Below are 21,314 nucleotides of genomic sequence, written 5' to 3'. Positions count from 1 at the left end.
CCTGAGCTTGGAGTCAATCCAGAATGGGGGGGGGGGAGCTGACTTGACGACGATTGGGGTGTACCCTGAAAGGGAGGAAGTGTTCAACAAGTCATAAAATATCCTTTCTGGATGATGGAAAGGACCCAAGCCTCTGAGGTAATTTGCACCCAGGAGGGTAGGGAAAGGGTGAGGCAGAGGGATAAGGGAGTGGAGTTGGGTAATGGGTTTGAGTCACAGTGGAGGGGCTCTGTCCTGGTCAGGCTGCCTCTGAAAGGGAGTTGGAGTGGAGGCGGAAGGTGGTTTAGGAGTGGAGTGTCTCCTAGGCTGCCTCCATCCTTGAGCCTGTGGGGCACTGGAATGAGATGGACTGCCTCCTAACAAAGGTGGCCTCTTGAGGATAGTTCCTAGGACACCTAGGAATAGGAGCGACTAACAAATGCTTTAAATTTTGTAACTCCTTGCCCTTTTCCTGTAGGGATTTAAGGAGCTCTGCAGACGCTGCACCAAAAAGAGCCTTATTATCAAGAGGTGCATCTAGCAGTTAATGGGAAGGGGCTGTAATCTCACCCAAAAATATATTCTCAGGACAGAACCTGAGGCTGCAGATTTGGAAGATACCTCTACCGCATCATAACCACTTTATGGAGTGCTTGGTCATCTGAGAGGCGGTAGACAGCAGGGCAGAGAGTTGTGACTTAGCAGTCTGGCACATCTGGAATCAGTGCAGAAGCTTTTGAAAGGGTATCAAAAACAAACCTAGCTATGCGACTTTGGCAGTTTAGGGCTCTGATGGCTAGAGTGGAAGACGTATATACCTTCTTCACTAGTCTATCCATAAATTTGCTGTCCTTGTCAGTGGGAAACAGAGAAGTGGAGGGCAGTTGTAGTGTCAGCAGATAAATCATCCAGACAATGACGGCAGGGTCGTCGGGGGGGGGGCTCTCAAGTAAGAACTCTGTATCCTGAGGAACTTTATAAAATCTATCTGAATGTTTAGAAGCTGGGGGCCGAGAGTCAGGGTCTGGGACGCAGCCAGAAAGGCATCATGAAATGCTGGAAGCAGAGGAGGGACTGCAGATGGAGAGATGGTCCATCTGCAATAATTCAAAGTATCTCTTTTTTGTTTCAGAGCCATCTGAGGCCTGCCACTTAAAATGTTCTCATCTGAGAAATGGTGCCCCCAAAGGAGAATTCCTCTCCTGGAAATTCAGGACTAATAAGAGTCTTCCACCTCAGGGGTAATGAAGTCCTTGGGGGATTCTATCTGGGAGCAGTAGGTAAGTGATTCATCAGAGGAAGAGAGCTCTTCTTCTGAATCCTCTAAGGCCTGCACAGGTGTAAGGATTGGTAGAAGTACCAGAGACTGGACAGCATGGAAAGCCCTGAAAAGATTTGGGGAAAAAACTTCTCATCCAGGAGCTGGTTCACCTTCTCTATGTTCTCTGTTTTCATTTCTGTTTTCTCTTCAGAGGAGTTGATGGATGTGTTAACTTAGAGGCAGACACCTGAGAGGATGGAATGGGTAGAGTAGGCCCCTCCGATGCCCCGAGCCATGGTTCCCCTTCACCATTATGGGCTGATGGATGATCAACCTCAGCGGACTTGCTCTGCATTTCCACAGAACCAGCTTTCACCATGGTTTCTGGTTCTAGCTCTGAAATGGGAGTCCAATGAGACCCTGGGCTAACATCCGCCTCGAGAGTCTCACCAGACCCCTGAGGTGCAGCATGGGTGTCAGGCCTAACTTTCTTGGCCTTCTTCCGAGGCAGCTCGTTGGAGGTACCTACCTCATCATCCATGCCTAACAGATGCCGGAGCCTCTGGTTTTCTAAATAAAGCATAAAGGCAGCCAGATGGCGGCAAAGCGTTTTAAGTACAAAAGACTTGCAAATATCGAAAGACGTATGGTTATGGCATTCACATAAACAGAATAAGCATTTATTATGCATGTCCTTATGTGGAATTTGTCTTCCACAAGCACACTTCCCCTTCTTAGCTGACATGTACATTTCAAAAGCAATAAGGTGGTAACAAAAAACTCAAAGGGGTACTTATCTGTATCAGATGGTAAAAACAAATGACCGAACTGATTCCCAGAGCTGCCGATCGGAGGTACGTACATCACTGCGGGAGAAAAGTTCTGAAAGGAGTATGTGCAGACTTCACTTTTATAGCCAACGTTGGTTTATTGGCCTGACAAGCAATGTAGCACGTACCCCGGCTCCTAAGACTTTGGTATACTGGTCGGATGTCCGGTGCTGCAGGCAGCAACCTCCCTACAGTTATGAATACTGAAACATGAGAACTGAAGGGCATCATCAGTTAGAATGAAAGCAACATGACAAACACAGAGGAGGAGTCTTGGCGGTGGGCAGAAGATACTCTGAACAGCTCAGCCAAACCTTGCTCCTACAGCTGCTATCCACTTTAAAATGTCTTGAGAAAATGAGTCGGTCACAGTTCTGTAAGCATCTTCAGAGCAACAATTGCTCATTTTGGATGGATTTCAATGAAGGATGACAGCATTTACTATGGGTGGCAGAAAAGCTTCCCTTCAGTTCCCTGGTACTTATGGGCTCAAAAACAATTTTGCTAAGCTTGTTTACTCTGGAGGTGTTCTGTGTTGGCATACTACTTCTAAATTGGCTTTTGCTAGCTGAGTGTCAGCACTGCTGTTATCTCCTGGATCCTAACTCAAAAGAATAAATATTCAGTTAATAGGGTACTCTGCTATTTCTTCAAGTTAATGCAATCACTTAGTATGTACAATAAAAGTGAATTTGTGGGTGTCAACCTTGGTGTGGGGTGGGAGCTACCGACTGCAAAAACATGTTTAGCGCACACTTGGCTAGATTTCAGAGGCTCTAGGCAGTTTAGCTTCTGTTAGCACTGCCATTTATTTTTAATTAAATGAGTATGTTCAGTCATAATATAGTGCACCCCTGAATTAACAGGTAGCATTGTACCACATGAAACTGTAGTACAAAAAGGTTGGCATAAAGGCTAAGGTGTTTACCTTACAAACAGGGTGCAGGGTTTGAATCTCATATAGGGTAACTGACGACTTAAAATAGCTGACAAGGGCAGTTAGCCTAATACTAATCTATGAACCACCTATTACAATATTTCATTTATTACCCAGTAAGTAGACTTAGGCTCAGTGATCATTTTCAGCTATCACACAAGGTACAAGAAGTATATGTAAGAAACCATAAACAGTTAACATTATACATTTAAAGCAGTGCAGTAAAAACTACAAGCAGGCAAATATATAAGCAAAAACATCAGCAAAGTCATGTAGCATATAATCAAATTTATATGCAGACACAAATGTGTTGGGGGGCATGCTACAGTATAAGCACTTAAGACCATCAAAGAAACAGTAAAAACAGACTGTCAAGTCAGATGAATAGAGATCAATCATCAGAAGTTACTGGAACACTAGCAATTAGCAGTGATGACCACATTATTGTGCAGCACAATCTTAAAGGTAATTCATTGGGTGGCACCAGTACCCTGGTGAAACTAAATAAAATGGAGTTAGGAGGCAGCGAAGTCCAGATAGCTGGGGCAATTCAGCAAAAGGAAAACTCACCAGTAACACCTTTAAATATGCCAAGAATTCAGGCACAGACTACAGTCCACCAAGTAATGCTGGAATGTTCCTTCAATTGTTATTAGACCATCTTCTTGGTGGTCACTTCACCCAGGTGGTTTATTCTAAGTGACTTTAACATCTGAGCTGAAAAGATGTTAGTATGCTTTGTAAAATAATTCCTCTGTATTACAGAGATTTGGATTTCTTCAGACTGCTGTCATCCACAGACAGGCATATTTCCGATTTGATGTACCAGCTAAGTACTAAGACCAGTGACTTGGTGATGGAGTCCATCACATGGTCTGACTACTGCCTCATATGGTTCAAACTTAAACAACCCAGGATGATGCTTCCTGATCATGGTATGGAACACTGAAACATTAACAGAATGACACAGACTCCCAGACTGCTGGGCCTTGGGCTGCATTAGTACTGTACTGTTGGGTCCACTTACCATAAATGTAGATGTTCGAGTGTATTCACTGTTGCAGTCATCACATTTGTGTTATCTGCTTGCAGTAGCCCTCAGGTCGGCCTGATTATCAAAGTCTTGGGTCCTGCATCGGTTGCTGTCTCACCTTCCATGACGTCAGGTAGGCAGGGGTATAAAGCATGCAGCCGATGCCATTACATCAGTTTATCTTGCCCCAGATGTCAGGTGCCCCCCAATGGGAAGCAATTAAATATATATATGCAAGGTTATACATCTAACAAAAAAGCAAATACACCAAAAAGCTTTTAAGCATAGTAATGGAGAACCAAGGTATAGCCAAAAGAAGTCAGGGGGGTGGAGGGAGGGTAACCAGGGCTGCAACAGTGACTACACTTGAACATCTACATTTATGGTAAGTGTACACAACTGTACTATGTTCTTCATGTTTCACTGTTGCAGTCATTACATTTGGGTAGATTCCCAAAGCAGAGGATGGATTTATACAGCATTAAGACCAGCTATAAGGCCCTGCAAGACAGCAGTGGCAAAGCCAGTTCTGGATTTAGAGAAAATTGGTAAATTATAATGCTTGGTGAAAGTATGAACTGAACTCCAGGTAGCAGCTTCTAGAATATCCCTGTTAGGAACACCTCTGAGAAAGGTAGATGCAGCCCTGGTGGAATGAGATCCGATCCCCTGGGGGATAGGCTTTCCATGATGCTTGTAGCAGAAATGAATGCAATGGCTTATCCACTTAGAAATGGTTTGTTTTGAAATAGCCTTTCCCCTCTGCCCCTGCAGCAAATGCTACTAGCAGTTGTTCAGATTTTCTTTGAGTTTTAGCTCTGTCCAAGTAGAATCTCAGTTGTCTGTGCACATCCAAGGAATGCAGAATCCGTTCCCCTTTGTTCTGTGGATTGGGAAAGAAAGTTGGCAAATGAATGGACTGATTAAGAGCCACACTGGATACCACCTTGGGCATGAAGGATGGATTGGTCCTGAGTGACACCCTGCCCGCATGAAATATGATGAAAGGCTCCATTGCCATAAGGGCCTATATAACTCAGATATCCTTCTAGCTGAAGTGATTGCCAGAAGGAAGGCTGTTTTTTCCAGGAGAGAAATTTTAAGTCTGCAGTAGCAGCTGGCTCGAAAGGAGGCAGAGTGAGTTTCTCCAATACAAAGTTAAGGCCCCAGACAGGGGTTGGAGCTCTCCTGGGTGGTCTCAAGTCCTTGGCCCCTCTGAGGTACTGCTTGAGCAGAGGATGAGAGAAGAGGGGAGGTTCTATGTTGTAATGAGCTGAAATGGTTAAGGCATGGATTTTAATGGAGGAAAAAGACAGGCCCTTGTGAAGCATCTCAGTTAAATATTGTAAAATCTGAGGTAAATTGGGCGCTGCTGTGCTCATTCCTTGAGATTGATTCCAAGCACAGAATCTTTTCCATTTGTCAGCATAACATTTTCTAGTACTAGGTCTTCTCGCCTCCAAGATGACATCCATCACAGGTTTGCTGAGGGATGCTAAGGGTGAATTTAAGTGATTAGCCAAGCTGCAAGGTTCAATGTAGGGAGCTGAGGGTGCAGAATATGGTTCTCCTGCTGAGACAGTAAGGTAGATGTCTGAAGCAGGTGCCATGGGGATACTTGTGACACACTGTGCAGGAGCAGGAACCAGTGTTGGCGTGGCCAGTCTGGAGCAATCAAAATAATTTTTGGTTTGTCCTGTTTGACTTTCAGCAGAACTTTGGAGAGCAGAGGCAAAGGGGGGAAAGGTGTAAACTGACAGGTTTTTCCAGCTGAAGGACAGAGCATCCACTTTCCAGGCTTTTTTGTGTGGAGTTCTTGTGCAAAACTTGTCCAACTGGAAATTCTGGGGGGAGGCAAATAGATCTGTGTCTGGGCTTCCCCATTTGCTTGTCAACATGTAGAAAATCCGTAGTTCTAGTCTCCATACGTGTGGGTCCATGTGATTTCTGCTTAGTCTGCTAGAGAATTCAGCTTTCTTGGCAGGAATTGAGCTTGTAGTTGTACTTGATAGCTCAAGGACATGTTCCACAATGTCATGGCTAGTCTGCAGAGGGGGTAGGAATGGGTACCCCCCCTGCATGTTTATGTACCACATAACCGTGGTGTTGCCTGTCTTTACTATTAGTTGCCCTGGATGAAGGTAGTCCTTGAAGGTTGTCAGAGCATTCTGTACAGCTAACATTTCTTTTTGATTGATATGTAGGTGCATTTGATTTGGGCTCCATTTGCCCTGAATGCACTTCCCTGCCAGATGAGCCCCCCATGCATAGTCTGATGCATCTGTAGTTAGGGTTTGGGCGGCAGGGGGTGGTATGAATGGCAGTCCCTTGTTTTGGTGGCAGGCCTCTGCCCACCATAGGAACTCTAGGCGTAGGCAAGGTATGATAGGAATCATTGTTTCCAGGCTGTGACAATGCTGACTCCATAAACTTTTTAAGCACCACTGAAGTTTCCTCATATGCAGTCTTGCATATGGAATTAGAAGAATGCAGGAGGCCATGAACCCCAAGGCTTACAGTATTTGTCTTGCAAATAGCAGGGTTTTTGTGGCCACCTGTTTGAAGGTCACCAAATGAATTTGCTTTTCTGGCGTGAGGTAAGCCATCTGTGCAGCTGTATTCAAGCTTGCACCCAGGAATGTAATTTGTTGAGAGGGTACCAGTTGTGATTTCTTTTTGTTTATGGTGTACCCTAGACAAGTTAGAACCCTTTTCACAAATACCAGATGTTTTATAAGTATGGCCTGGTTTTCTGCCCGAATTAGACAATCGTCCAGGTATGGGTATATTTGAATATTTCTTTGCCTGCAAAATGCAAATACTGGAGCCAGGCACTTTGTGAATACCCTGGGCACAGTACATAAGCCAACGGGCAGTACAGAGAACTGATGATGCAAGTAGCCTGCTTTGAAGAGTAGGTATCTTTTGCAAGATTCCCTGATTGGTATATGCAGGTAAGCTTCTTTTAAATCTAGAGTTGCCAACCAGGAATCCTTGCCTAGCATAGGAAGTAACTGGTGAAGAGCCAGCATCTTGAATTTTGGAATGTCCAGAAAGGTTTTTAGAGTAGACAGGTCAAGAATTGGATGCCATCACTGGTCTTTTCTGGGTACCAAGAAAAGTCTAATAGAAACCTTGTCCCCTTTCCTCTTCTGGTACTGGCTGAATAGCCCCATTTTTAAGTGGGAAAGAACTTGTTTCTGAGCCTCTGCCCACTGATTTGGGGGCAGGTCTGGCCACCCGTTTGGAGTTGGCAACATTTGGAAATGAAATCTGTATCCCTGGAACACTATTTAAAACCCATTTGTCCTGGGTTATGAGTTGCCAGTTGTTTGCATGAAGAGCAATTTTCCCCCCAAAGGGGCGGCTGAAAGGTAAGTGCTGGTAATTTTAAAGGAAAGTCATTGAGACAGTTTACCATAGGGGGGTGTCTTGCTATTTCCAGATGTGGAAGTGGAGGCACCCCACTGCTTAGTTCTGAGAGTCCCTTGGGACTGAAACCTGGTGCTTTTGGTGTGTCTGGGGCTGGCTAGAGTGGATCTGGAAGGAGCTGGAAAGGGCCACTTCTTAGTAGGCCAGTGCCTACTAAATCTTGGAGGTTACACTTGTAAGAAATATTTCACGGTTTGCATAGATTTAGCTCCATCTTACATCTTTTATAGAACTTCTTTAGCCTTATTGCCAAACAGACGGTCCTGATGTAAAGGAGCATCCAACAGTTTTGCTTTAACATGATCAAGTAGAGATTGCTCCTTACGCCAAATATGCCTTCTAAGCACAGACCCATTAACAGCAGCCCTGCAAGAGGCCTCTAAAGAATCAAAACCACATTGCAAAGTAGGTTTTCTAACTTGTTCAGCTGAATGTAATAAATCCTGTAAATCTTTATTTTCCACACAGTCAGAAATAAACATCATTTTCTGTTTAAGCAGCCCCATGATATACTGTTGATATTTTAGCATATGTAATTGACAGTTTAAAACCCTGATAGCCAAGGTTGCAGAAGTATAAACCGTTTTACCCCATCTATCCAGCGCCCTGGAGTCTCTATCAGAAGGAGTAGGATGTTTAGCAATAGAAGCCTTAATGCCCTTGGACCCCTGAGAAATGGTTTCTGGGTCCGCAACATGATTTTTGAAAAGGAACTTGTGTGACTCAGGAACCCTGTAATATCGGTCTGGTTTACTAGATGCCGGAGGGCAGGGAATCAGGGGCCATACTGGACTCCGAAAATACATTATCAACAATGTCTAGTACAGGAGGTATAGCCAAAGGCCTATGCTGAGGAAGGAGGAAATCCCTAAGCCTCTTTTTGGATTCAAAATATTCCTGACTTTCCCAGTGGAAATGCTTCCATAAGGTATGTAAAGTTTCCCCAAAAGAAAAGTCCTCGGGGAGGGGGGCAGAGGGAATGGAATCCTCTGCATCAGAATCCTCACAAGTAGGTATGAACAAATCCAGGTCATTAGAAGAGTCAGAAGAAACACAGTCTTGTTCAGAAGATTCATAGTCAAGCTCAGCCCTAGGCCTCTTAGAAGGGGGAGGGGGTGTTGACTACCCCTGATTAGAGTAATTAGATCTTCAGCCATTTTGATAATTTGTTTTTTAGGCACAGGGGCCTGAACATGTGGCCTAGGTGTTGTTTTTTTAGACACAGAGCGAGATTTAGGCCTTAGTACTGAAAGTGGAGTTGGTTTAATATGCAAGTCTGTGGGCCTAAATACACCCTCAGAAGCCAGTGCCTGCACAGCGGCACCGGACCCATCCAAGGTACAGACATTCACGGGATACCAAAGTGAAGCATCTCGAGGCATACCGGACTCCAAATGGGTCTCAGTAGAGGCCTGCAAATTAGAAATAGAGGGTATCAGGGGCTGCAAAAGCACCTCACTGAGTACCGGCGAACTTGCGACTGGCTTAGGAGAAGCGTTGTTGGCAGTTCTTGACCTCAACAGCCTGTCTTTTTCTTTGCGTTTCCTCGGGATTCTGATAGTCGGATGGCTAACAGACGTCATTTCTGGATAATTAAACCAAGAACCAAAATATTTAGAGATGAAAATGTAACGATGACGGATTGTGCGCTGATTAAATAAAGCACAAAACTGACAGCAAGGTACATCATGGTCAGGTCCTAGGCAAGGCATACAGTACAAATGAAAATCTTTATGAGGTATTTGCTTCCCAGAAGTAATGCAATTATTAACTTTTACTGACAATGGTAAGGAGCAAGAAAAAGTTTCCCCAACGGTGTACTTAGCTTTAAGTTGAAGACTTTGTTCTGAAACTCGAAAATGAAAATTTCAGGAATCTGCCGACCGGCACTTGCAAACTGCTTCTGCTTCGGGCACCACACAGCAAGAAAGACTGAGGTAATGATGTCGGCTGCATGTTTTATACCCCTGATGACCTGACATGACGTCAGAAGGAACGCCATGACAGAAGGGACAGCAACCGATGCAGGACTCAAGACTTTGTTAATCAGGCCGAATGAGGGCAACATGCCAGCAGATTACCCAAATGTAATGACTGCAACAGTGAAACACAAAGAACATCCCTCAATCCATAGCATGTAAAAGGTGCCAAAGTCAGGTCTGATCGGATCCAATGTCCCAAAGGTTGAACTGGACATAAACAGATATCATTGGATGAAAAGGTAATAGCTTTAGACAACCACTGGAAATAGTCTGTCTTGGCACAGGCAGTCCTTTTTCCCTTCACAAGAAATGAACAATTGATCCTAAGATCTGAAGGATTTAGTTCCATCAACACAGTACCTGAACTGTCTGTGGACACCAAAGGTATACACAGCATCCCCACTCACTCATTTTTGGGTTCAGGAAAGAAAACAGGGAGATGGATAGTATGGCTTACTCTACACTCTGATACCACTTTAAGAATAAAAGAAGAATTAATTCTGAAAGAAACACTGCCACAGCGGAAAGAGAAAGCTGATGCAACATAAGAGCAGGCAACTCAGATACCCTTCTTGGTGAGGTCACAGCAATCAGGAAATCTGCTTCCCATGTCAGGAATCTCAAGTCAGCCAGGTTAGCTGGTTCAAACAGCCCAGGTGTTAGCTTCTCTGCCACAAAATTAAGATTCCAAAGGAGGACCACTGGTTTTCTTAGAAGCCTATTACGCAAAACTCTTTAAGAACTTTTTGACATGAGAATCCCTCGAAAGAGGATCCATGGGCAGACATGGTGAAATGGATGACAGATGAACTTTGATGGAAGAGTAAGAAAAGCCATAGGATAGCAACACATTCAAATACTGTAGAACCAGAGCACAACTAGCCCTGAATGGATGCTGTTTATGCTGTTGGCATCAACTAGAAAACCTTTTTAATTTGCTAATATATGATTTTCTAGCAGCAAGCTTTCTTGCCAACACAGACACCCCATGTTCTTCTATAGTTGATCCAGTCTGAGGAAGCTTGTGGTAACTGCCATTTCCAAATAAGGGGGGTGGAGGGGGAACCACGGTTGCCTTGGCCAGAATGGGGTCACCACAATGATCTTGGGAATTCATTCTCAATCTTCAAACAATAATAGTGGAAGGCTAAAAAAGCATACAAAACATTAATGTCCAATGAAAAGGTAACTATCTTCCAGTTCTTGCATGGAGTCCTGGAGGAGAATCTTGCCAATTGACTGATCTAGTTTCCATTAGTGAGGGTTTGTCTTTGTCCTGCTCAGCCTTTCTGCCACACAATTTTGCTCTGACAGAATATATGATGCATGCAGAATGAAGCTATACCCTAAGCTAACATACACGGCTAGTCTCCAGAGGGGATAAGACCTGGTTCCACCTTGCCTTTTTTTTTTTTTTTTTTTACTACATGACTGTGGTATTGTCTGTTACAATTTGAAGAGATCACAGGAACCAAAGACGTCAGAGAGTTGAGTGCCTTGATCAGGACAAGCAACTCTCATCACTTTGAGCTTGTGTCTGTACTAGGCATCTCACACACCTTGCACATTTATCCCTCTTGAAACTGATCCCCAAGTAAAGTCTGAGGCATATGTGGTGAATGGGTGATTTGGAACAGGAAGGAAGAAGGGGAGGCCTTGATATAGGGATATTTCTTGTCTCCACCAACTGATTTTTTTGACAAACCCCAGCAATGGGATTTGAAAAGAAAAGGGGCATTGGTGCTGGGACCAAACAGACTTCAGATACCACTGTATCTTTCTCATGTTGAGTCTTTCTAGGGATATGATGAGAATTATAGAAGTCATGAGAACCAACATGCTGTGATATTCAAATCACAGTAACTAATGTCGGAGTGGAAAGCTTTACAAATAAATCCAGATATCGTTCTATTTCTTTCCTGTGGAAGAAAAGCACTTTGAACGGTGATGTCTAGTTAACATCCCAGAAACATAATCTTGTGACACTTTCTGAACACTCTTGGTACAGCCATGCAAACATCCTTGAAACCATACCAGTGGCGAAAGCCCTAGAAAAAGTATCAACAAAATCATTCACAGACTGCACACAATGAGTAGTGACCTGTGCAATAGAAAAAAATAAGTGATTTAAAGCAGATTTTTCTTCACACAAAGAAATTAGGAGTTATGTGCTTATAACTTATCATCTGTGTTGCCCATTTTCATTCTTCCTCACTGATGGGTTTCCTATCAGACACTGGATCCAATTTGTCCATTTTTCAAGACTTAACTGATCTGAGTCTAGAGCTCCTCCCCCTTCCCATAATGCAACACACCTTTCCTTATTCCTCTGATCAAGTTTGCTGCCCTACTGTCCAAGAATTATAGAAAGACAGGCAAAAGGTTTGAAGTCCAAACAAAAAAAAAATATGGGTTCTAAATTACTTCAGGCTAACTTCTCAGAGACAAAGGCTGGGGAATGGTTGGGAGGGGAAGTGAGGAAGAAATGAAAATGGACAACACAGATGCCAAGTTATGGGAATTACACAATTCCTAAATCTGATGTTGTCCTTTTCATTCTTCCTCACTGACAGGTCAGAATCCCCAGCAGCATAATTCTTGGGTAGCCTTCAAGGAAGGATATGCCAGAGTACTGTTAAGCCAAGAAGTGCCCTGCTTCTGGAAGCAATGTCCAATTTTTAGTGCGAGACAAAGGCACGAGTCTTTAACCAAGTGGCTGCAGCACAAATGTCATCAATTGAAGCTCTAGCTGAATAAGCAGAAGTAGCCATTGATCTGGTAGCGCGGGCTTCTGGAGTTCAAGGCAACCCAATACCCTTTTGGGAGTAAATGAGAGAAATACAATCTGGAATCCGTTTAGCAGTGGTAATTTTGGAAACTGCTCGACTCAAATGACTTTGAGAGAAGGAAACCAACAACTGGTTAGACTTTCTGCACTTTCTTCTGTGAAGTTAGAAACGTGGTTGTCTAGGAACATCAAAGAGGTGCAGCATGAACTCGCCTTTACTACAAAAACTGGGGAAAGAAAACTGGCAACTGAATTGACTAATTAATGTTTGATTCAATGGGTAACAGACATAAAGGAAGGGTTGGCTCACAGAGATACCCTGTTTGTCGCAAAATAAATGTAAGGAGGCTTGGCTGATCAAGCTTAAAGTTCGGACACACTCTTAGCTGGAGTAACAGCTACCAGAAGTATTGTTTTCCACAAAAGATACTTCATGTCGCAATTGCCAGCTTGTTCAAAGGGTTTTTGAGTAAGGACCTGAGGAACAACCATAAGATCCCAAGAAGGAAAGGGATCTTTCACAATGGCGGTTCTAAGGAGCAAAATTCCCTTACATAAATGCTTTATATAACCTAGAAGCTGAAAGAGAAGATCAACCCTTTCCTGCATGAAAATTAGATATGGCAGCCAGTCGAATTTTATGGTAGAAAAAGTGACTCTTGCTATAAAAAAAAGAGGGAGGATGTACTAGATGAGACCGTAAGTAAGGGAGCCAGGTCTGGCGAGGCCAGAATGGGGCTATCAGGATAACTCTGCTCCCCAACCGACGAGCTTTCTGTAGGAACTTTGTTATCAAGGGAAGAGGGGGATAAGCATAGAGAAGACTGGATGGCCAAGCATGAACTAGAGCGTCTCTGGGGGCTTCCCCTGGCGGGGGTATCAGAGAGAAGAACTCGCTGCATTTTGCGTTTGAAGGCAAAGCAAAGAGATCGCAGCAAGGTTGACCCCAGGCGAGGAATATCTGGTTCGCTATCGTTGGGTTCAGAGACCACTCGTAAGGTGAGAGAATCGTTCGACTCAGCCTGTCTGCCAAGATGTTTGACCGACCCGGAATGTGCGTTGCTATGAGAAAGCGGTTGGTGGAGATCGCCCATTCCCACACTCTCATGGCCTCCCTGCAAAGAGGATAGGATCTGGTTCCCCCCTGTTTGTTTATGTACCAGACTACAGACATGTTGTCTGATTGAACTGCAATCGTACCCGGAGGAAGAAGGTGATGGGGAGCCGGCAACGCCAAAAGCACAGCCCTCATCTCCAGTACACTGATATGAAGTGAGGTATCTGTGGGAGTCCACGTGCCTTGGACAGCTCTGCCCCTGTAATGCCCCCCGACCTCACCTGAGGAGAGATGCGTCCGTGGTCACCGTGACTTGTGGGGGAGGTAGGACAAAAGGGCGTCCTTCCCGAAGGTCTGTGGAATGAAGCCACTAGAGGAGCGACTCCTTGCACACCCTGCTGAGAGGAATAGGGGTTGAAAAAGAATAGACCATTGCACTTGGAGTCTACTGAAGGATTCTCATCTTTAGACGTGCGAACAGAGAGAGAGTAATGGGAGCCGCCATGGATCCCAGGGCCCTCAGGACCAATACGGCCGGTGGTGCGGGGGACGGTAATAGGTCCAAGATTTGGAGGTAAAGATTGCGTAGCCTGTCGGTGGTCAAGAAAATTCTGGATTGTGTTGTGTCTATCCTGGCCCCTATGAAATCCAAAATTTGAGTGGGTTGAAGGGATGATTTCCTGAGGTTGATCGAGATCCCTAGTTGTTGAGGTAGTTGTAACAATCTCCGTTTGAGCAAAGTTGATGCATGGTGGGGGCGGTAAGGAGCCACTCGTCGAGGTACAGGAAGACCTGTATGCCCTGAAGTCTCAGGTGGGCCGCTACTACTGCCATGACCTTGGTAAACACCCTGGGGGCTGTGGTGAGACCAAAGGGTAGGAGCCTGAATTGGTAGTGACTGGCTCCTAGCTGAAAGCGGAGAAACCTCCTGGATAGTCTGTCCATAAGAATGTGGTAGTACACATCTTGGAGGTCTATTGAGCACATCCAGTCGTTCTCCTGTAAAAGTGGGAAGATAGATTGAATAGTGACCATCCGGAATTTCTCTTGAAGTACTGACAGGTTCAGTGTTGATAGGTCGAGTATGGGTCTTAGGTCCCCAATCTTTTTTGGCACCAAAAAAAACCTGGAGTAGAACCCTAATCCGGACTGCCCTGGGGGGACGGGCTGGATTGCTCTTTTTCTTAGCAGCTTTTGAATTTCTATATCTGCTGCATCCCTCTGACTGGGTGGGACATCGGGGATTCCTCGTGATCGAGGAGGGGAAGTTAAGAAGGGGATTGAATATCCTCTGAATACAATTTGGAGCACCCAGCGATCTGTGGTGATGGACTCCCATTTGGCTAGATGTTCCGAGAAGCGCCACCCCCCCCCCGACTGCCTCCAGAGAAGGGTAGTCGGGCAACCCCTCAGGGCTGCTGCGCGGGTCGGTCCGAGAAAGGTTCTCTCGACCCAAAGTTCTTTGGGCCCCCTCTGCCTCTGGGCCAGCGTCCATCTTGTCCTCCTCTGCCTCTGAAGGACGAGGTCTCCGGAGCGAAACAGGGTTGTTGAGTCTTCTGGAAACACATCTTCTTCTGTCTCTCTTAGTTCCTGGAATAGGACCTCTGGGGAGCAGAAGCAAGTCGCCAAAGATGGAGCCAGGCCGCTCTTCGTAAGACGACTTCCCCGCTCGTGCGATTCCTAGACGTGCAGCATGGCATCATTGGAGCCGCCTGGAGAAGCCAAGCGCTCTGTTGTTAGAGCTCCAATGGTAGGGAAGCAGCGGTACTTCGATGTGAGCCACTATGATCGCCCGTGTTCGACGCCCCAGAGCTCTGCTGAGAGTAAGAATGAGCATCCTCGATGTAAAGGGTCTAAGAGCCATTGCCAAGATGGGATCCTGGGACGGCCGTTCCATGCATGCCGGTACTCCGCTGTCAGAGCCACCAGTCCAGAAAAAGCCGCATGAACGACGCCATGTCCTGTGATGTCACCGAAACCACATGTCAGGGCGGCTCCAAAAATGGCGCCAGTCGGTCCATACAGGTCACTGCATAAAATCAGGCTGATAACGCCAGTATGGGCCCATTTATCAAAACAGTACTCAGAAGGCCAACGCAGGAGGCGCCAAAGAGAGCAGCAAACCAGCCACAGTAAAATCTACATTAATGCATGTACAAATAAATACTAGGTTACAGTTCAAACTATAACTGTCAAGGCAAAATGAGGAATCCCCAACCTGCAGGTGAAAATCCCAAAGCAAAACTAGGAGAATAATAGAGTTTCACCATACTGTTGTATTCCTGCAGTCTCACATCCTAGCGTAGATCCAAAATAAAGAGTATTAGGGTAATGGCAAAATCATAAAGCATTGGATAGAAAAGTAATGCCCTGGAAAATTGCTGTGGTCCACCAGCCCTAGATTTAGAATAAAGGAGCTGAGCCAAAGTGGAAGTAAAAAGTATGCACTAAAATCAGCTAAAATTCCAATACTGAAGTGGCAACCCCTTAAAAGGCTGTAGAAGTGGCAGTAGCGAAGCTGAGAAGTGAGGAGAGTGAAAATCTGCAGTAGAAACAGGAAACAACTAAATTTGACACAAAAGTAGTAACCTTTAAAAAAAAGAATTTTGAAACAGCTAGCCCCTATGAAAACAAAGCAAATCTGCTCAGACAGCAATAGAAATGCCAAATAAACTTTCTGAATAAACAAATAGTTCTGCTCAAGCCTATGAATAGTGCCAGTCTAAATTCCAAAAAAATTTTGGGGTTCAAAAAAAAGATACAAACCACTAAAAAGATAGGCCTGGTCCTAAGTGATCTTTTAATTGTGCAAAAAAAAAATTATTAATGCAGTAAAGAATGGTTATCCTTGTAATAAAAACCCTTACAAAAAAAGCAAGGGCAATGAAATAACCACTTCAAGGCTTTATAAAGAAGGCCTTTAAAAGTAAAAAGTAAATCCAAATCAAAACTTTAACTAGAAATAGTAGCTTATAGCTCAAAGGTTGTAAAGTAGAGTTTTCCAACACAATGTGAGAATTTCAGAGAGTCACAGGACCTGCATAAGGGGTCTTATGTTCTTTGCCCCTCTAAGAAAAGATTTGCAACAAAGAAATTTAATTAAAGGGCCAGATACTAGCATAATGAGCAGACCCAGGCTTGAAACCTCAAAATCCTTTACCCTCTCTCCTTATCTTAAAAAAAACAACAAAGAGAATAAGAGAAACACTTAAATCATCAGGACCTTCATAAAAGTCCTACTTTTTGCTCCAAATAAAAACTGGATTTCAATTTAACCCGGGTCTAATAACTCAGTAGGCCTGAGAAGAAGAAAAAGTCACATTCAGGAAAATAAGAATAAACCTGCAGACCCTCCAGCGGAATCAACTCGCGCCCACGAGAAGCAGAGACTGAGACTTCAGCAGTGGGACAGAAGTGAAATCCTTGCCCAAAGGAGCGTGAGCAGACCTGAGAGGCAGAGGAGGAGGCCAAGAGGAGAGAGATGCAACTTGGATGCAGGGGAAGGTGTGAGATTCGAGGACGGAATGATAGGAGGGGACTGAATGGAAAGGAAAGGGCAGGCTCCAAGCATTATAGGCTCCATTTTGCAGAATTTCCTGGCAACTGCCAACGACTTGGAGAAGAAATATGGATGGCTTGTCTTGTCTGCTGAGTGGAGTTTGGAACTTGGCCAAATGCAGAGTTGTCCAGGCATTGAGTGGAATTGGAACAGAGAGATGTCTATTGTTCCACTCTGCACTGTGGACCTGTGCATTGGTAGCCAAATTGGGCAACTGAGAATCCTGTGTCAGACTGAACAGCAGTTCTGTGCAGGAGTTCAGTGCTTACAATTCAAAAGTGGAAGGTGTAAACTGAATTTCAAGTCTCAGGGAATCACTATGCTGTGTTGTCTAAGCATGCGAATGGAGTCCAAGTTGCTGGTTGATTGTCCTTTGGCTTGTTTGTGTTGTGTGTGATGTTTAACATCTGCCAAGGGTTTGTTACTGAAAAAAGTAAATCCTTGAGGCCATTGGACCACTAACATCTCCTTTTGTTGTGTTCCTCTGTTTGTTGTCCGAGGCAAACAGTCTGCTGGAATCACACTCTCTGAACCCCATTTTCACAGTCCTGTGTCTTGGGTCTCATCTTGAGAGTCTGATCAAGTCTGTTTGAACTGAAAGCATTGTTTGAATCCACAGAGTATGAGGTGTGCTGGCCTTGTCTCCTGAGAAGCACATGTTCCTTATGAGATACAAAGTATTATTTGAATGACAGTGTGTTCCTGTTGCACATTTTGAAGCATTGAAATTTAAGGCTTGACACTTTTCCCTGCAGTCAGGAGTTTGTGTGGAAGCATTTTGATAATACAAGATTGAGCCCATCTTGTTTGTCCCAAGCCTCTTGCCTTCCTTGAAGTTAGACCAGAAAAGGTTACAGGATAATGGTCCTTCACCTCAAGGTTTGCAAAGAGTCTTGTGGGTCTCTGTGACCTAAGAAACTCTTGTGAAGCACAGAGCAAGGTTCTCTTGTTTGAAGCTGTTTTCAGTGTCACACCATAAGAGCTGTAACTGTTCACAAGAGTATCGATAGCTTTGTATGCAGATGTGAACACAGAAATTGCAGATCCCAAGAACAACAAGAATCAACTAAATAATCATAAATAAAAGGACCAGTACCTGAAGCAAGTAGCTCCAAGGAAGGGCAACCCATGTGAACAAATAAATTTGTATTCCTAGGCCAAGGAAAGCCAAAATCACTGAGCCAGAACTGGATCCAACACCCGCATCCAGTGATCTTTGCCAGATAGTCCTCCTACATGTTCCCCTTAGAAACATTGCTGATCCCAACAAGAACCAGTATGAAACAGTTTGTAATAAACCAAGATAGTTACACTTTCATGCTTTGTTACTTCCAAATCGTAGGAAACAGGCTGAGATGAAAACTCACTGCCCAACGTCTTTGTTTTTGAATACTTTTAAAAGGCTCCCAGGAAAAAGAACTTTCTAATGAGCAGAGTCTGACCCAGAAAAACCCTGGGCCCACTTCGCAGGCCACCTGATCTTTGAAACCCTTGTTCGAGATGGAAGCCTGAACTGTGGCCTCGGAAAGAAAGGCATGTGCAAAACGAGGATTGAATGGGTGACTAATTTGTCTTGGGTGACTAATTGCAATTTTGCTAAAAGTCCTTTTCTGTTCTCCCAAAGGAGCTGCCATGCAAGAAGCTTCTGGCAGCTGAAAATGAAGGCTGCTCGAACCTAAAGTTTGAGCCTCTAAAGGGCTCCTGCCCTCACCTGAAGATTGTGCAGGTGAAGGCCTGTGCTCACTGTGAAAGGAGCTGAAGAAAGCTGAGCTCTCTCTCCCTACCGTCTAGATTCTAGATTAGACCCAGAAAGAGAAACAGTATACCCCGGAGAATCACCCTCCAATTCAAGGCTGCACCACTGCAAAAAGCACCTGCAAGTCTCTTTAACAGTCTGCATAGACTTCCATTCTTCCATTTTCTTTATCTGGACCAACAAAGGAAACCAAACAAAGTAAAGGACTGAAAAAATCTTTTTAACATAACCAACATAACGTGCTCCAACAATCCATAACGGTGGTGCTGAACAAAGTAAGAACTGTGGCAGCCACCCTGGAAGAAGCCTGTAAGGCTGTAAGGCATCAACACACTGCAATGCTTACCACCCCATCAAAAATGTGTCCAAATCCTGTAGTCTCTTTGTTTTTACACTCCTCTGCCAAAGCATCCACTTTTTTTAAGTTGAGTAAGGAGGAAATTCTGATACTTCAACTAACATATGAAACTGGCACAAAGCCCTCATTGCTAAAGAAGTAGAAGAGGTATATTTTTTTTACCCCATCTATCCAAAGCTCTAGCTCCTTTATCTATAGGGACGGATTCTTTACAACAGAAGCTCTGACCCTCTTTACCCCCCCTGGGCTACCTTCTCAGCACTCTAGGACTCTCATTATGATATAGACCATAGGCATGACATTTATGGTAATGGGTGTAATATCCTGGGGAGGCGAGCAGAATCTGGATTAAGGGAAGGGAAGCCTAAAAAAAACGCTGAACACAACAAAAAAACAGGAGGTAGCCAAGGGGGTATGTTGTGGTAAAACACAAATTCCCTAGCCTCTTTCGAATCTGAGAAATCCTGACCTTCCCATTTAAAATGCTCCTAGAGTGTAGTGTTTCTGAAAAAAAAAAATCCTCTGGAGGAGAAGCAGAAGGAGTGGAATCCTCTGCATCAGAATCAGAATAAGGAGGGGGAATCCTGAATGTCTTCAGCCAGACTCTGAGTCATCTGAAGCCTCCAAACTTTCCACCTCTGGCTCCACCACAGGCCTTTTTTTATCAGGGGGCATAGAACCTCTAATTAAAGTAATCAAATCTTCAGCCATTTTAAGCATGTGTTTTAGGCTGGAAGGCAAACCTCAGCTGGATCCACAGATTCCCGTGCTTTGTTTTAGAGAACCGCGTCCGAACGGACGACTCATCCTGCCTGGTTTTTATGCCAAGGTAGTGGCCGGAGGATCCGACGGCATATTATATTATTATACACGCCACCGAAGACAGCCGCCATCACCTAACCCCCTACTTTATGGTGTGTCGCTTATTACCTAGCTCAGCGACACCCGACCACGTTGTGCTCAGGTCCCAAACAAGGAATACAAAGAGAGTGATAATCCCTATGCGGTATCTGTTTCCCACAAGAAATACAATTATTCACTTTTTCTGACATCCGGGATGAAGCAAAGAAAAACAAAAAAATTATTCTAGGGTACTTAGCCAAACTTGGATCGGGTCTGAAACTCAGAATAAATTTTCAAAATTTTAACTGCTTTGGCCGGCGCACTGACACTGCTTCTGGTCGGCGCGGCAAAAAGAGCGCTTTAGGATATACGGGTCATGCGCCTTATACCCTGGCGCCTGATGTCAGTTCTGGGTATTCGGGCCGACCGAGGACAGCGGACTACCCATATGCAAGGACTGCAGCAATGTGAGATGAACATCGTACACTTGTCCTTGGCCGACATGGACTCTGGGGGTGATCCAGCGTACTCCTTAATCAGGTCCCGCTGGAGTCGAATAACATGTGCCATGTAATTCACAGACCTTACCGAGAAGGTCGCTGAAGAGATCATCCACTTTCCCCAAACGGTCCATCATCTGAGAATCCTTATCTGGAGGATGCACCGAGGAACTCTCCTCCGCTTGTTCCTTCTTGGTGGCCGCCGCCGCCACCACCATAGCATCCACAGGGGCACCCTTACTCCAACAAGCCTTGTCTGAGGGAGGGGGGGGGCTCAGTATTTTGTCGGGACGTTTGGGGATCGGCTCCACAGTGTCCGGCTCCTTCCACGCCCTGGTAGTAATAAGATCTACCAGGGGGTCGGCGAGGGGGCGGGGGCCCAAGAGGTAGATGGGCCTGCGTCAAACGCCTCCAGAAACACGGACTCGTCCGAGGAAGGATTTTGGGCGGACCACCCTCCCCTAATGCGTAATTTCCATGAAGTCTCCAAAGGAGATGTCTTCAAGGGGGGGTGATCTTGGGGAGCCTTCCCCTTCCTCCAGGTCCGTGTCTTACGTGAGTGACTCAGTTGAGTCCAAGTGCCTCCTCCTGCACTTCTGCGTGTGAGGCACCTCCTCAGGGGGGGGGGGGGGGGGGGGATCTGTCCGAAGAGGCCTCACCAGCGATGTCCTGTTCCTCCAAGGGAACCATCTGGGACGTAAGCGCAGGCTGTCCCTGGGGTCGGATAATGGAGGATAGGCTCAATTGCGTGGGAGCGACTGGTTGGTCCGGAGCAAGAACCGGGGGTCTCAAGTCTCTCGAGAGGACCCTCTCCACTACGTCGAATGCTGATGGTGACCTGCTCTCCCTTGGATCCAAGAGCAGTCCCTTCGGCTCCGACGTACGGATCTGAGCCGAAGGCGACCCGATCGGATCCGAAAGGGTAGTGTGACCCGACCTGGACGGGGCCAAAGTTCCACTAGCCCCTCCAGATCAGACACCCGCCCCACGGCTCCGAGA

The 21,314-nt window shown here is 45.2% G+C and overlaps 1 protein-coding gene across 2 annotated transcripts in view; it reads right to left on the bottom strand.

Annotated features, from left to right (window-relative positions):
- The window catches only part of LOC122804250 (rho GTPase-activating protein 11A-like), a 1,502,515-nt gene that overhangs the window by 698,693 nt on the left and 782,508 nt on the right, over window positions 1-21,314 (bottom strand). The window lies entirely within an intron of this gene.

The sequence above is a fragment of the Protopterus annectens genome, chromosome 6.part0 (genome assembly GCF_019279795.1).
Source record: "Protopterus annectens isolate FY-2018-M chromosome 6.part0, PAN1.0, whole genome shotgun sequence".
Lineage (NCBI taxonomy): Eukaryota > Metazoa > Chordata > Ceratodontiformes > Protopteridae > Protopterus > Protopterus annectens.
The sequence above is the reverse complement of the archived record's forward strand: the minus strand, read 5'-3'. Positions and strand labels throughout refer to the sequence as shown.